Consider the following 17,716-nt stretch of genomic DNA (forward strand, 5'->3'; position numbering starts at 1 on the left):
AAGGTATTTTTATACCTAAATAAGCCAAATATGACGAAAAATTATTCCATATATTCTTGGATTATCCCCAAAATGTATAAATAAGCTTATATAATGAAAAGTTTTCTATTCTCACCAGAATCGTATTTTCTCCCATTAAATTTCCATGTATGTACATGTTAGTCTAAAAATATATCTTTTAGAATTCAGAGTCAAGAAAGAAGAGATTATTCCTCATTTTCAATGTTGAAGAATAAGAAAGTCACAGCTAAAACAATGCCTTAAGCTGTTATATTATAACTCCTATCGAGGAACTTCTAATCTTTCAGTGCGAACTTGCGAAGTGTACAGCCCAGTCTCGTATTGCCTCAAAAAAGTCATTGACCCACAGGCCTCTCATGATTATGAACAGTGATACATAACAGACATAAAATGGTAAGAGTTAAAAGTATAAATGTAAAAAAAAACCACATGGTCTGTCTTTCAATTCACCTCAATGGTATTAAACTTTTGTAATGAATTTTGTTATTTCTCTCCAAGACGTGACACTGCTATGATTGTAACAAATCGCTATTCTGAACACTGGGTTCTCTCTTTCATATCTCTGTACATCCCCGCCCATCTTTACACAGAAAAACCAATCAGAATCACCATTACTTACAAGCGGGAGCCCCTCTAATCAATAGGAAGCCCAGAAAAACATAGGGGGGGGGGGGTTTCCTAAATACAGTAGCTGAGACTGCTCGTATATTAAGGTGTTTAATCAATCATAATCATATCTAGATGAAATAATTCTTTAAAAAATACCCTGTTCTTTGAAGAAAAAAAATTATTCTCATTCTCTCATTTTCATTGTTTTTTTTTTCTCTTGGTAATTTTATTCAATTTGAAAATGAAAGTAAGGAGGACTTTTATTTTTGTTAAAAAAGAGAAAATAAATAGAAGTTCTAAGGAACCATATAGAATCTGCATGCTGTATAAGATGATATAATAATTAGTAGTATTATACTAATTATTTATAATCACGTATTAAATTTTAGTATTTGTGAAATAATATTTTTTATCTATAAATTGTTGTTCAAAATGGCATCGCTAATCGGATGTATGTCATAACGAAGCGGTTCAAGGGTCAGGTCTATTGTATTTGCTTTGTTGACAAATGGATCGAGGGATCTACACGAGATCGGCAGCGGCGTAACAGGGGTCGGTGGCCAGGGGGGGGGGGGGGGCAAGAGCCAAAAATTTCCCTTTCATATCATGGTATGAACAGGCGTAATGGTGTAGTGAGACGACTATTTTGAGATGGCCAGATATTGCGTGTCGGGCAGAATTAAAAAAAAAAGTTGCGAGCGAGCGAGCAAAAATTTTGACCTTTGTAATACAAAAATCCAATTTTGTGATAGATTTCGACATGATATCCAGAGAATAATCTATTTCACTCTTCTCTCTTTAGATTCCCTTTTTGTCGTCTGTACGCCACTGTGAACAGGATTCTTTGCGGCAGTAGCGTGAAGAGTAAAAAAAAAAAAAAAAAAAAACGAGGGGCACATTATTGCACATATGCTAAAAAGCTGCTTTATATAAGTCCCGAGCGATCGAAGCGAGCGAGAAAAAAAATCACCTTTTCATGAGAATCTAACTGTGAGCTATTTTTGGCCATTATATTCAGTAAATAAAATCATATTCTACACTTTTCCTTTTTTTTTCTTTCCTCCTTTTTTGTGTTCTTTTTGTAGAACTTTTAGGGCCATGGCCCAACCCTTCCATACGCAATGCTGTGCGGTTGGGGTCCGGGGCGGAGCCCCCGGAACTTCTTGATATCAAAGCCGTTTAAACCTCGCAGAGTGCCGCTATTTTAATCAAATTGCAGGCATATACAGAATATAGCTTTTACACAACACATTTATTCATTCCAGTTGCGTAATGAACCAAATATTTTGAGGGGCAAAACATAGCAATGTGGGAAAAATTTGTAGAAAGTCGCCAGCGTGCAAAACGAGCTGGAAAAAAATTGCCTATTGAAATTAAATTCTAATTTATGTGATAGATTTTTCCATTATATTCAGCAAATAACATATTTCATTGTTTCCATTCATTTCATAATACATTGTCTCCTATAATTTCTTTTATTTCCTCTTGAGCGTGGAACCAAGACCCCCCCTTGCGCCTGTATGCCAGTGATTGAATGGGGGGGGGGGGCGTTATAGAGCCATTTGAAGGTTATAAATGAAGAGCCCCTACTGCGTGGGGTCTGGGGCAAAGTCCCGGTAGCTTATTTGCATAAAATTTAGCAAGCTTATAGCACAATATTGTATGCAGTCCACCTTTCTTCCCGCTCTTTAATGTCAATCATCGGTAGCCCGGTCGTATTTTGTCCCTTTTCTTTGTTTTCCAATTTAGCTTTTGACTAATTACATTCTACCTTCGTTTCCTGCTATTGTTTGCCATTCTGTCATCTTTTAATTTATTTCCCACCGTGCTATTGCATTACATAGGCCTATTTCGGAATAAATTGTTCTTTCTCAAATGTTCTTCTTTCGTACATTTTCCCGCTTTCCTTCCTTTTCCATTAAAAAAAGAATTTTCTTCGTTTTCTTTTCACTTTTCCCTTTCCTTTTCCTCTTTCCTTTTCCCCTTTCTTTCTCCCTCCCTTTTTTCTTTTTCCTGTTTTTCTTTTATTTTCCCGGTGAAATCTGCCAGGGGGGGCAACTTGCCCCATACCCCGCCTGTTACGCCACTGGAGATCGGTCTGGTAAGAAACGACTCATTTTTACCATTTATAGTGAAATAATTTTTATCCCTTTATACGCATTAGGCGCATGAAGGTTCATAGATACACAAAATTCACCCCTACAAACCGATTTCACCCTCTATGGATTTCCTAGGGAAATCCATCCGGGTGTGTAGGTCTCGCTGCAGCGTCTATGGAAAGAGTGTCAAGGCTCCATGTCCGAAGAAGTATATGTCAAAATATTAAAAAATATCAGACATGGAGTCCTCAAGGCTAGGTCTAACCACTCTTTTTAAAATCAAAATTTGTTATTTTTACAGACCTCCGTTACGTCTTACGATTGCATGTGGGCTTGGCGCTGGCATAGTCATAGAGTACTTTTTAATTGGTCATTCATAATTTCATTGCCGAACCACTAACCAAACCACTCCTAGTACCAATGAGGTCCAAACATTAACATGTATGGACCTCATAGGCGACATTACCCAAATTATGGGTTGGACAATGCTGTTTTGATTTCCAACCCAGGACTTTGGTAAATGTACACCTTAATACAAGTTGGATGCATAAGATATAACTTTCATGAGGTTGGAACAATAGAATATGTTATTAATAATATTTGAAATTAAAATAGATCAATGTTGGTGAGCGTTCCACACAGCAGCGACGACTGATCAACTCCAAAGTGAAGTGATACGCATACTGGTCAGCTGATCGGTCAGGTGATCGGTTGGTTATCTTTTTGTCAGACGTTCATAATCTATATTAAGCATATCAATTTTCAGTATCTTGATTTTAAAGCATCAGTAGTGCAGAGAAAAGTAATTATAGATTGTAATCAGTGGCGGATCCGGGGGGGGGGGGGTGAGCATTTCTGGCCCGTTCCCCCTTTTGAGATTTATAGTCAACATTTTGAATGTAAATATGTTGTTCATATTCTTTTCTCTTTTTTGGCCTTTTTTTTGCTTGTCAAATTTTACGGGGAACAATATGACTTTCGATATATACATCACTTTTAGTGACAAACTTTTTATGGGGGGGGGGGGGTGGGGGCTTGCCAAATATAACGGTGGACAAAATGACCTTTTTTAGTGACAACCTTTTTTTTTTAATTTGTCAAATTTTACGTGAGACAAAATGACCTTCGACCATTATTAGTTAAAACCTTTATTAATTTTTTTTTTTTATTGGGGGGGGGGCTTGCCAAATGATTTTCCGTGGGACAAAATGACCTTCACTTTTTAGTGACAATTTTTTTCATTTGACAAATTTTACTGGAAAAAAATTGCCCATCGATCATTTTTAGTTAAAATCGTTTAGGGGGGGGGGCTTGCCAAATATTACATGGACAAAATGAACTTCATATTTAGTGACCATCTTTTTTTTACTTGTTGTCAAATTTCACGCATAAAAAAGCAGGACAAAATGACCTTCCTTTTTTTTAATAACCTTTTTTTTTTGGGGGGGGGGCTTGCAAAATATTACGCGGACAAAATGACTTTCCTTTTTCTTAACTTTTTGGGGGGGCTTGCCAAATATTATGCAGACAAAATGACTTTCATTTTGAATGACCATCTTTTTTTTTTGGCTTGTCAAACTTTACGCGAGACTGGTTTTTTTAGTGACAACCTTTTTGGGGGGATGTCAAATTTTACTTGAGAAAATTCACCCCCTCCCCTACTTTTGAAAATTGTGGATGCGCTCCTAGTCGGAATCATAATGAAGATTAAGATCATGAGTATAGCTTACATCCACTCAGAGGCATTAACCGGCGGGGGCAGGCTGGCCCTCCCCCTAGTGGATTTCACCGGAAAAAAACGAGATAAGAGAAAAGGAAGAAAGAAAAACAGACAGAAAGAAAGAAAGAGAGAGAAAGGGAAGGGGAAGAGAAATAAAAGGCCAAATACAACACATAAAAAAGCGGAAGGAAAGAAAAATGCATGCGGGAATCATCCTGAATGTTATGTCAAAATCTATCACAAAATTGATATTTGTAATAAAAGTGACAAAAGTTTTGCTCGCTCGCCTCTTCATCTGGCAGGCATGTAGCCAGGGGGCGGTGAAATATTTTTTACAAAGTTAGGCATTAATTTCCGAATTATTAAAATAAGAGAAGTTCGGAATAACGAACTTAACTGTGGGTCTAATCAGGGGAGAATACAGGATTTTCCAAAGGGGGAGGGGGTGGTTTCTTTTACAGAAAAAAATAACAAGCCCCCCCCCCCCCCCCTGAAGGAGATTTATGTAACGAATAATTTCATAATCATGATAACAGCTCCTCGCTATACAGTATGAAGTTTCAAGTTTGTTTTCATTGATTTGAAATCCAAACCTAAAGGATTTTCATTAAAAAAATAAATAAAATAAAAAATCTCTTACCACAAAGGCCTATTTAGGGGCAGATCAAAATTTTCAAGGGGGAGGGCGGGAAAGTTTTAAGTTAATTTAATTCTCACTACCCCAAATAGGAACAAAAATCTCATAATGCGCGAGACGAGATAATTTTCACTCCGTCGGGTCGTCATCACCACTTCCGGTTCAGAGTCATGCTCGCGCGAGGTTCGCGATACTGAGTTTTCCACCACGCTGAAATCGATGCCAATCAGCGTAATATGTACAGATTATAATACTTTTTATTTAATTTGGTCAGTTTTGATTCCATTTGAATTATAAATAAAAATAAAAAATATATTTCATGTGATAATAATTTTTATTGATGTTTTTATTTGGTTATAAAAAATTAAACAAAAAATGAATATCTTAAAATTTTGCATTTAGCGACCGGCCTGACATCACGATCGTATTCGACTAGACGCTAAATATATACACTACAGCATTCATTCCGTTCAATTTTTCGTCGACCACAAAATGGATAAAAAAATCAGTTTCGGAACTTAAAAAAATCTGAACTGACAGAGGAATACCGTGCAATGGAAAGCGTCGGGCAGAATTAGTGACTTTAGCAGAAAAGGCCGTTAAACTATCGTGAAAGAGAGTGTTGTGATCACGAACTTTCCGAGCGAAAGCGACATAGTGTTGTGGATGACGGCACTGTTGATCTGAATGGCAAAACAGTGCATTGGACTTCCGAACAGGAAGTTGTAATACCGAAAAGCTATCCCATAATGCAATGCGCGTTGCAGGGATTTTTCCCGGATCTCGGCGAAATCGCTATTTGGGGTAGCGAGAATCGATTTCAAATCCAAACATAAAGGATTACAATCAAATGAAATTAACAATTTATACAAATTATCAAACAAAATGGATGCAAAATAAATCTGTTCTATGGCTTTCGAGGGGGTGGGCACGAGCCTGATGTGCTCCCCATCCTGGATAAATAAAAGAAATTAACTCATTAAAAAAAATTGGAACGTAATTATGTTCTGTTTTATCACTTTGTCTTGAGTTCCTTGCCCCTTTCATTCTTTTCACATTTCACCCTTTACCCATATTAATTCCAGGACGGTACAAAATGTGGGCTTACAAAAGTGATATGATGATGAAAATGAATATTCAACAATATGAAAAATAATAGAAAACCAAAATAATATTAATAATTAACCCTTACCATGATAATACTCAACAAAGAGAGAGAGATTGGGGATCGAGAGAAGAAGCAATAACCCCCCCCCCAAAAAAAAAGGCATCATATTTCCTTTCACCATACGACAAGATACAGTTCCTTATAGAATAAACTAAGCTGATGGCGCTACAACAATTATTCTTGTGTATCAAATAATTAAAAAAAATATTGTGTCAGGGGAGAAAGAGACAACTATCACTGGATCTCGGAGATCCGAAATAGAAGCATCACCGGAAACAGGCATCTGTGGTGAGAAACATTTTTATACAGCTCTGTAGAGGTCAGTGGTGTGGTCGCTTCCGTTAGCTTTCTTTAATTGAGCACAAGAGGGCGCGTTACATCCTCTACATAGAAATCTATGCGCTGCTGAGGATCATGACAAATTTCATCATACATTCCGACGATTTCCCGAAGAGTCTTCAAATAAATGACAATATATCGTTGATTCCAAGAAAAATTACAGCAACAACGGAAGGAAGATCAACGTTTGGTTCGGGGGGAAAGACTGGTAAGTCAAACTCTCTTACTTTTACATTTTTATAACAAATTTTGTCTATGACTCACTAGTATGAGTACGCCTCACATACCTCTACTCTAGTCCCATCCCCTACCTTTTGCTGTATGGCAAATGGTCGGGGATGACGAGTGGGAGCCTGCAGCAATCAAGAGGGAACTAGGTTTTACCCACTCTAGGCGACACCGCAAAACTTACCCGTGTTAAGAAACTGGGACTCCACTCACGCGCATTTGGGCCGCCCTAGCTTAGAACTAAGCTTTGTTTTACTAAAAAATAAATATTCTTAAAATTCAATAGATGTTACTAAATAAATTAGTACTGTTAAATCGGTACTCACCGGTTCTTTTCTTGAATTTACTGGCAATTTCCTACGCTTCTGGCTACAATTCTGCGACTAGCCCTGTCGCGGTAGACAGCTACACATGCAACTTTATTTATAAATGGAGCACCCCTTACGAGAGTTGTTAATGCCGCGGAGAAATCGTTAGGCATTTTGGCCTGTGTTCAAGGCGTAGCTGTTCTATTTTTTTTTAATAGGTATGAGATCGAAATCACAGCGAGTATTTACACTCTTCCATAATGATTCCGATAGGGAGACGCAACACCCCCACCCACATGGGCGCAAATCCCAGGGGGACATGTCCCCCTCACCCAAAATAGTAGGGGGGCACATTATGAAATGTCCCCCTACTATTTTTGGTCTTTTCATTCAAAATCAAAATAAAACATGTATTTTGGAAGAGACGATCTTACTTTTGGGGTGCCCCCCCCCTTTTTTTGTTGTTGCTTGTTTGCTTGTCAAATTTCTTTTGGTAAAGATGACCTTCTTTTGGGGGTGATAAACCTTCTTTTTTTATTTGTTTGTTTATTTTTTGCTTGTCAAACTTTCCAGCCCCTGGTCCCCCTACCTTTGGGGAGAGATTTCCCCCCTTGCCAAGTAGACATACTCTTGATATTGTTTGCGAATCTGCACGGGCGTCGGGGGCTGGGGGATGAAGAAAAGCGGTGAGACGAGAAAGAAAAAATAGAAGGGAAAAGAGGACAGAAAAAAAGTGAACGAAAGAAAAATTAATGGAAAATAAAAGGGAGGAGAAAATAGTGAGAAAAGTGATGGGTATAGGTCGAGATTTTATGTGCCCGTGCAAAAAGAAATGAGCAGAGGTTGAGATGTTGTCCGTTTGGGCAAATGCCTGTCTGTTTGTTGGACTGGCACCTGTTGCAAAAATTATTATGCTGATGGAATCAGAGACTGCTTCATGTATACCGACAGTGACAGGATTTAGCGGTTGTAGGTATAAATCGAGCTCTAACGCTCTAAAACTTTTCTTTATCAAAAAGTTGTCCTTCATATTCATTTTCGCAAAAGAATATAAAGTTTTCAATCAATTGTCTATAGTTATCCTGTTTATGATAAAAATACTTAGAAATTGGGTTAGGTTAGGGTTATCAAATTATCAGGGCAGAAAATATTTTTTTTCTTCTGATTTTGCGCGTCGAGCTGGCATTATTTGATCTGTGAGATTATGTTTTTAATGACATTCATTCTATTCACAGCAATATATTATTAATCATTGCGCACGCGCTGCGCGTTGCATGAATTATAGATAGGTCTATAGTTATCAGGTGAATAACTTACCGCTACACACTGATCATGCTGATACTGTTTTGTAAATTAAAGGGGAATTTCACCTTGATATTGTGAAAATATAAGAAAAATAATTTCAAAATATCGGTGAAGGTGTTATTTAAAAAAAAATAGGAGTTAATATCATTTCGAATGCTTGATTTGTGACGTCATAAACGAGCAGTTGCTCTATATTCTATGTAATATAAAATGCCAAAATTTCCCATTTTTAATGGTCCGTAATTACCCACTTTTTTCTTTTTTGGAACGAGTATGAAGTTATCTATTGATATACTGAATGTACAATAAAAGTCATTATCATGTATTTCTTGACATTTCATTTACTTTTTTACCATAATTATATCCCATAGCTGCTCGCATAGACCTACGCCGTCACAAATAATAAAAAAAAAATCTCACCTTTAATTTTTAATTTTTTTTTTTGGTGGGGGATGGATTTTCCTCGAACGCATACCAATTTTTCAAATTATTTTTTTCTGCTATTTTCATAATAAACTTTAAATGAATTCGCCTTTGCACTACTTAATTTTTTTTAAAGACAAAATAACAAAATTACATCTAGTCATCATCATCATCATCATCGTCACCAACTTCATTCTCATCTTCATCACCACTACCACCATCATTATCATCATCATCATTACCGCCACCATCACCACCACTATCATCAATCTTCACCAAGATAATTTTCATCATCATCATCATTGCCATCATCGTCTTTTTTTCTTTCTTATTTTTCCCCCTTCCCTTCTTTTTTTCCTTCCTATTTTCCTCCTTTTTTAGAGGGGCACACCACCACGCCCCCTCACTGGATATCCGCCTCTAAATATGTTTGTTGTTGTATATAAGTTGGCGGATTCCTCATGAAATGAAATAAAAGAGAAAATAAGGAAAGGGAAACTAAGAAGAAAAAGAAGGACTGAGGAGAAGAAAAAAGAAAGCCAAACAAACAAGAAAAAACAATATCAAAATTTCGTTGTTAAGTCTTCTACGTCAGTTTAATAATTATGTTTTCAATGAAATGAGAACATAAAAGAATCGAAACAAGTAAAAAGAGCTACATCATAGTTAAAAGAAATAGAGGGAAGCTCCGAGACAATAAAAAGGGTGAAAAAAAAAAAAGACTTTGAAACACTCACAACACGAGCATAATAAAAAAAATTTGGAATAAGCGAGGACAAGTTAGCTGAGGGACCCCCCCCTCTCTCTAGTTATTTATCTATCTATCTATCAAACTCGCATATACAAGAACTTCTTACTAATCAAAATATTGCGAGCAAAAAGCACGAGCTGACATTTTTTTTAATATTCAAAACTGATAGAGAGACACATTTTAAACAATTCATGAAACATAATAATCATTCATTAGCTTACTTATCGAATCATTCGATTGCGACAAATGATCTGAGAATTAGTGTTTTTAGGAATTCATTAAAAGCATAAAGTTGTATCTCAACATTAAAATAAGGCGGGCGCAACGCATCAGCTAAAGCTTTATACACCGATAAAAAATTTGGACATTTTAAGTATTTTCGGTAATCATGAAAAAGATTGATATTTCATGAAAGCTCAAATCCCGAGGAGGAATATTTTTATTAATTGACTTAAAAGAAACTGTTCTAAGCCCCATTAAATATTTGATTATAAGTCGAATAAAACAGTAAAAGCTGAAAAAAATATAGTATTTTGTGTTCCTCTATCATAATTCTCTTTCTCTTCAACCCTGGTTCCTTTTTTTCTGGGGGGGGGGAAGTATTTTGGTTAAGAAAAGAGAGAAAAAAAGATAATTGCTGGCTTGTGGACGGTAGTGGTAGGGACACCCCCCCCCCCCGTAGTTACGCGTTACACCAATATGGGACCAAATGATCTTACATGTCCGAGGCGAAACTTGTGCAATCAATTAAACATTATTTTTGAAAAAAAAATTAAAGCTTGCGCTGTTTAACTTCAATCTCTTTCACCTAAATTTGCGATGAATGCTAGCGTTATGAAATATATAATTATCAACGTCTGGCGAAAAGAATAACCAACCGATCACCTGACGAGAACGCGTATCACGTGAACTGCATATCAGCTTCGATCGCGAGTCAGAAGTGAAGAGCAACTGCCAAGAAAATCAGGAAAATGTAAGTTTCCCTTATTTTCTTTCATTTTGTTGTTGTTGCTAAAAATGGCAGCATTTAAACTCTAAAATTAAAATTTAAAGAATAGAAATGAAAATAGCTTGTACTTTTGATATAAATATAGAAATATCCTGTGCTCAAAGATTTCTAACCCAAAATACTACTGATGTCGCCTATGAGGTCCATACACAGTAGAGGCGCTGGTCCAAAAATTGGGATTGTCCCAGAAAACAAGGATATCCTCATAAACGAAGACAAATCATGTCTTGATAAATTGAGACTGTCCTTGTTTATGCCTTTATGGGGACGTTTTTTTTTCACTTCCCCCTACGCACATAGAACTTTCCCCATAGGCACACAGTAGACGGATTCCCTGCACGCTGATTGGCTGATCGCGCGACCCTCTTCCCTTCCTCGCCCAGCGCTGTGTGTGAGAATCTTTACACCGCGCGATCGGCTGACTCACGGAGCACTACACTCTGTCGGGTAAAGATGCCAGCGTGTAGATTTCGGGCACATGTTCGGATGATATCGGCACTTCGGCAGGCAGGGTCCGAAGTCTAAGCAAAACATGTGGTTTTCATCGGGTTACGCAAGGCCGAAGGCCGCTTGCATAAATTGTATTTGCATAGAGTACAGTGCACAGCGTATATATAATGTACATGTATACTTGTCTGTACTGAATTCTGCGTTGCCTCCGCGATAAATGAATTTCCTGATAGACTGCCTTTTGATTAGATGCTCGGCGCAGACTTCATGCATGTATATTAATGTCCTACAAATTAACTTTGTTTTTTAATAGAATCATTTGATGTTCAAAAAGGGTGTAATTGTAGGATGTTTGAACTATAAAAGGCAGTACATTCTATAAGAGCATATATTTTGTATTTTTTGTGTGCTCACGAGAATTCATGTGACACTTTGTCTGGAGTGTGGGAGTGCTTCTAGACTAGCATGAGTCTACCCTGTGTATGTCTGGACAGGTTGTGTGTCCGGACGATCACTTTTAGAAAGTCATATAGAAAAATTTACAAGCGAAGTTTCTTCAATTTTTAGTACAAGATATTAGGAAATATTATAGAGAACAAGATGAGTACAACCATTGAATTCATACTTACAGTGTAATGCAAAGACGAAAAAGAAGCCTTAAAAAATAGTGTCCGGACGCCCAACCCCCCCCCCCCCAACTACGAGAGTGAGAACGAATGTGACCTGATTGTGTGTTATAATTTTCATATTTTATTTGACTTAATTGTTGGTTTATAATTCAATCATTTTTCATTAACTATTTGACAATTTTCTTTTTGCTGGACAATGTCATGAGTATTCAATATATTTGTATTATGCACTTTTACTTGAGCTAGGCTGTGTCATCATTTTTCAGACAGGAATCTTAGCAATCAATTTTAACAGAAAATATTTTTTATCTAAAATGTATTTTACAGGAGATATCAAAGTGATTGTTTTCAGGAAGGTGGTTTAATCAACGATCTAAATGATTATTCAAAATTCACTATAGTCATATAAAATATATTTCTGTATTAAAAACTTATTTTCATTGTCAATATATTGAGATTGATGAAACACATGTAAACATTGACTGAAAGGTTTTCAACATTATTACAGCTAGTATTATTGTTCTACTGAACAATTCTATAAAAATATTGAGCTTTTAACTTTTCATGTTCATGAAAATATTCTACTTTTGTATTTTATTGGAAAATGAAATACTCTCGATCTCTCCCAATACCCTCAGTCCTAAATTTACAATAAAAATTGGTTATCATTAATACCAATATTGTATAGGGTCTCAACGTGATGTCATTGTTTTGGTGTTTTTTTCCTCACTTCGATGTGCTGAAAAAATAGAAATTCCAAAAAAGGGTAGACTCCGATCTCCCTGCTCTAATCATGGACTAATAATCTGAATGCTGATGGTAATGTAATTTTCTTACACATTTTGAAACACGTTGCATAATATGGAATGTATATATTAGTTGACAAGAATATCTGACCTCTATAATATATCAAAGTGCACAAAATATTTTATGTAATAGCTTTCAGGCTTTAACATGTCACAGCCACGGCAATGGTGACATTTCATGAAATAATTGTGAATGTATTTATGAAGATGTCGTCAGTACCTAACAATGTAAATAAGATACCACATGGGTTATGTAATGTTATCTGTGGTGATTGGGAAACCTATATACCTTGTATCGGGAGGGGTACGTGATTCAATAGATCCCAAAAGAATTCATATTCAACAGTATGACAATTAGACTCCATGAAGCATATGATGGAATTGAACAATTCATCGAATGATATGGATTTCAAGTTAATTGATTTGTCTAAACGTTAAAGCTTGTATTTCGTCTGTTCATCCCTATAGATCTACACAAGTTGATATTTTTATTTGAATATCGTTGGGAATTTCGATGAATTATTTTTCAATTTCAATTGTCATTTTATATTTGAATAACGCTTCAAATAGTTATATCTTTACAACGGCATCGGCCTAATTTGTAAGAGTACCTATTTATGAAATGAAAGTTTAAATGTGAACGAGAACACTTGGCCCTAAAGCCGATGGCACGTGATCGAATTAGTATTGCTTGAAAATGATGTTTCCCGAATTCCCGTCATAGGGTGAAATTCTCTTCTGTAACTTTAAAACTGAACTTCTATTGAAATTTACTGAATCACTCACCTCTCCACACCCATGGTATAAGAAAACATTTCCCAAATCGCCAAAATTAAGATGTGAAGATTTATCAACCATCATCGTGATCAGCAGTGACAACATTCGCCTCGAACACCCCCCCCCCAACACACACACATGATCTCAACATCCCCTCTTCATTTCTGGACCCCTTCCTCTTTCGCTCGATCGCTCTTTGCGACCCTAGCTCCTACCCCCCCCCCCCTTCTCTCTCTCGTACACTACACGCTGATGTAGAGTAGCAACAGTAGCTCCATAAGTGTGGTATGCAAAAAGAATTAGGCCTGTCAAACTACTTACAAGACATTTATAATCGTATATTTTAAAAATTATGTATGCATTATTAAAACATTCGTGATCATGGGTGAACAAAGAACAATAAAAATCACCGGTGGATCGGGGGGGGGGGCACAGCCGGCCCGTGCGCACCCCCCCCCCACCATTCAGAGGCACAAGTAAAATTTGTAATGTAAAAATAGTGGTAAACAGAAGCGTGCGCCCCCCCCCCCTCCGATAGTGAAGACCAAAATCCCCTTAATTATTTTTGGTTGAAACCCTTTTCTATTTTTTTTGTTTTGCTTGTCAATTTTTTCCTCGGGGAAAACGTGCCCTCCCCCCTTCGAAAAATCCTGGATCCGCTCCTGATACGAATGTAAATACTTTTAATTCATATTAAAAAGAAAATAATTGGATACGAATCATAAACTTTAACAGGAAGCTATTAATTATGAAAGTTATATTTTATCCGAAATTGAAAAACATTTAATGTATTACAGAGAAGTTTGGGACCCCGTCTAATGAATGCAGATGTCCATTAATTATTTGAAGGCCTGCAAACAATTCATCTTGGGATTTCACGGACCGAGGGGCTATGGTCCTTACACCTCGGTCACATTTGCTCTACGGCGGCCGTACGGCGAGTCGAAACAGTCGTTTTAATATTGTTTTTGTACCAGCTACATTATACATGTAAGATTTAATTTGTACATGTAAGATTATGTACAATATAAAAATGAATAAAAATACTGTTTTCGACTAGCCGTGCGGCAAATGTGACCGAGGTACGAGTCTGTCATCGACATGAAAAACAATGGTTGACAGAACCAAACACGCATTCAGAAAATTAAATCACAATTTCAAAAGATGTAGAAAGTATGGGGTAAATTTATTGATCAATTTGAGAATAAATCTGGCTTTAAGTAATTTCGTTGGACTTAATATCAATCCTTTCCAGTTTTCTATTAAAATATGTTCTATAAAATTTGACGTCCTTAGTAGTCACATTTGCTCTACGGCGGTCGTACAGCGAGTCGAAAACAGCCGTTTTATTCATTTCTTTCAAACTATGTATACAACACTGGTACAAAATAATGTTAAACTGCCGTTTTCGACTTGCCGTACGGCCGCCGTATAGGGGAAATGTGACTGGTGTAATAAACTGACATTAAAATAGTAAAGTTGATGCAGTTGCAAATTGTTAAAATCTTTATTAAAAGAAATCATGATATAGGGTTTGCTTACACTTTACAGTTTGGCTTTGATTTATCTTGATGATTTTCATTATTCTTTTCATGATAATTTTTAGTTAAAACAGCGTTTTACTATATTCCGTGAAAGTGAATGTCCTTCCAGAATTCCATGTTTTTAATAATTCATACTGAACTGGAAACTCTTATTAAAGGCAAATTTAATGCATAAGAATTTATTGAGCATATGATAATAATTCAAACAATGCTGTTTACTACATGAATCCCATAGTAGTTTAAACAGTTTAATAAAGTGTTTAAAATCTGAAACAATCATGCTTTATTTATTGATAATTAAATATTAGAGTTTATAAAACTTTGTTGTTTATAAAGTTGTTAAACACTTAAAATGTTTAAACAACTACTATGCAATTCACATATTAAACAACGTTGTTTGAATTATATTTTAACAATGAAACAACATAATACATAAATTAATTACAAATAAATCACAAGAATATTATGACCATACATATAAATATCATTTTACAGTGCATCATTGTTAACAGAAACTGTTTTTCGACCCTTCTCAGCATCATATTCATAACTTTTTTAAATTATTCACTTATTCAATTTTAAGTAAAAATGAAGTTGAAAGATTATCTCATAAGACAATAAAATTGTTTTTATATCGTCTTGATTTAGTGATCCCCAATCCTTCACCTTCTTGAGCAGTTGTAAAATGCGATATGAACTTGTAGCTCTCGACCTTTGCTCCGTTTGGGTCTTGTGAACAACAGTCTTTCAAGCAGTGTCAGTCAGTCATCTTCGGATTATATGCTGTAAATTATACAATGAAAATAGACCATAGTTTTAACTTTTGAGTTTGATTTATTGCTAATGTCATAATTGGTCATTCAAAGATTTAAAAAGAAAATAGATAAGAAAAAGAACAGGGCAGGAAAATATTTATGATTTTTGCAAAACAAATACTGAAGGAAACAAAATCAAAATCAATCTCCATCCATATCAATTTGGTACACTTCTGCACTTCAGTGATTATAATTTGCATTATTTTTCAATTCAATTTCCTGTATTTTAGGGTCTAATTATTGATATCATCATGTCTCAAAAATTCCATTGACGATTGACTGTCCCTGGCCTTACCGAAAAAAATAAAAACAGTGTCCAGTTTTAGAAGTTAAATCAGTATCGCGAAAGTTCCAACAAATAAAATGCCCAAACTTATATTCCTAAAATACTACGAGTATGATATTCGCCATTCCATTAATACAAGCAGAGCTTCAATTTCAGAGCCATACACAACAACAGGTGCAGCTGCCATTCATTACATACACGCCCCAAGGCCGCATGGCCGAGCTCACACACATTCCACAGCCATTCACGAACCATGCACGAACAACCGAGCGAAGCCCGATCACAACACAACGTACGCCATGCTTTATATACACCATTGCGGACTAAGCACAAACACCACCGCAAAACAGTTCACAAAATAAACCTCGGTGTAGACGGTTTTCCGTATGTCGCTCTGTACCAATACATGTCGCTCACATACACTTTGCACACATTGACACACAGTAAACAACGAACACAGTCGTGCGATTTTCACTTCTCGACGGTAAATATCTTCAAAAATATGACTTACCAAATGACGAGAAGTCCGCAAAATATCATCAGATTTTCCGAGGTAATGTAGCTACACCGTATGAAGAAAATGAGATTTTCAACTCGAAATCTTGAAGGAAATACGTCGTGTTTAGTATGAGGTTGATCGGTGGTTCGCAGAGAAAATTCTCGCACTACATAGGTTTTGTATTATGGGAAAATATGCAAATGAGAGCCAAAACACCCAATGAGATCACAGCTCAAGATTTGTGAATGAAACATGACGTCACGCACTACGCTGGCGATCGAACGAGCGTACTGCGCATGCGCGGGTTTCCTGTACAATTCTTCTTTGTGCTACGGGACAAAGACAGCAATTACGGGAATTGAGAGTGCTAAAAATAGATTCAGTGACCTCAATTCCCCCCAGTTCACCGTCTATTTTTCATGACTTACTGTCTTCCCATAATCTTGTTATGAAACCCGATATGTTTACATTGACTAGCACACTTGATTGGTGTCGGCACTTGACAGGTGAATGAACTTTCCTAGATTTCTTGTGTGAAGAAATCCTTATAAACTGAGACAGTCCCTGTATTAAACTGGGACGATCCCAATTTTCTGACCAGCGCCTCTACTGATACATGTATGTTTGGACCTCATTGGTACTAGGAGTGGTTTTACCTAGTACTCCGCAGGCCATTTCTATTACCAGTGTGTTCGATTACTTAGATGCATAAGCAAATGTATAATATCACGTTTTTGTGAAGTATGCATTCAAATAGTACATACGCATCATCGCAGTCTACATACATCAGCTGTGCGAGGTTAGTCGATCGCGACCTTGCAATAAACTAACCCTGCATTGAGTATATCGGACTATTAATAAACTTTACCTGATATTGCGGCGAGGTTTTATCAGCTGGTGACCCAATAGTAGCAACCTTTTCTGCATGATACGACCTCAATAGTGTCTGCAAGCTACTTCTCCCTCTGACTAATGTTCTTAATACATGTTTAGTATGAGTAAGATTCATGATTTTTTTGACTCCGCGGTGTCTACACAAAATTAAAAGAGCTCGCTCGTCTAGCTAGCTCGGCGATCAATCATTAGTGTCGCCGAAACGTCCAATCGCAAAGAGAAAATAATACTATCAGTTGAGTCCAAGCAGAGGAGCTTGCCCCCTGGAGCTTGCCAAATTGAAGAACGGCTGAAAACAATAAAATTTTCTTTCCTTTACATTTTTTCTTTTTAACTGTTTTTTCATCATTCCCCACTTGAACAGTATGACGTCATGTATTTACAATATACGCGTCGATC

The 17,716-nt window shown here is 36.5% G+C and overlaps 1 long non-coding RNA gene across 1 annotated transcript; it reads right to left on the minus strand.

The window, feature by feature from the left end:
• Positions 1–14,446: 14,446 nt before the first annotated feature.
• Positions 14,447–16,607, minus strand: LOC135153573 (uncharacterized). Its single transcript, XR_010293033.1, has 2 exons — positions 16,436–16,607; positions 14,447–15,606 (listed from the first exon to the last, which is right to left on the minus strand). It is a non-coding gene; the product is annotated as an uncharacterized LOC135153573 (long non-coding RNA).
• Between the last annotated feature and the right edge of the window lie 1,109 nt (positions 16,608–17,716).

Source organism: Lytechinus pictus, chromosome 3, assembly GCF_037042905.1.
Source record: "Lytechinus pictus isolate F3 Inbred chromosome 3, Lp3.0, whole genome shotgun sequence".
Lineage (NCBI taxonomy): Eukaryota > Metazoa > Echinodermata > Echinoidea > Temnopleuroida > Toxopneustidae > Lytechinus > Lytechinus pictus.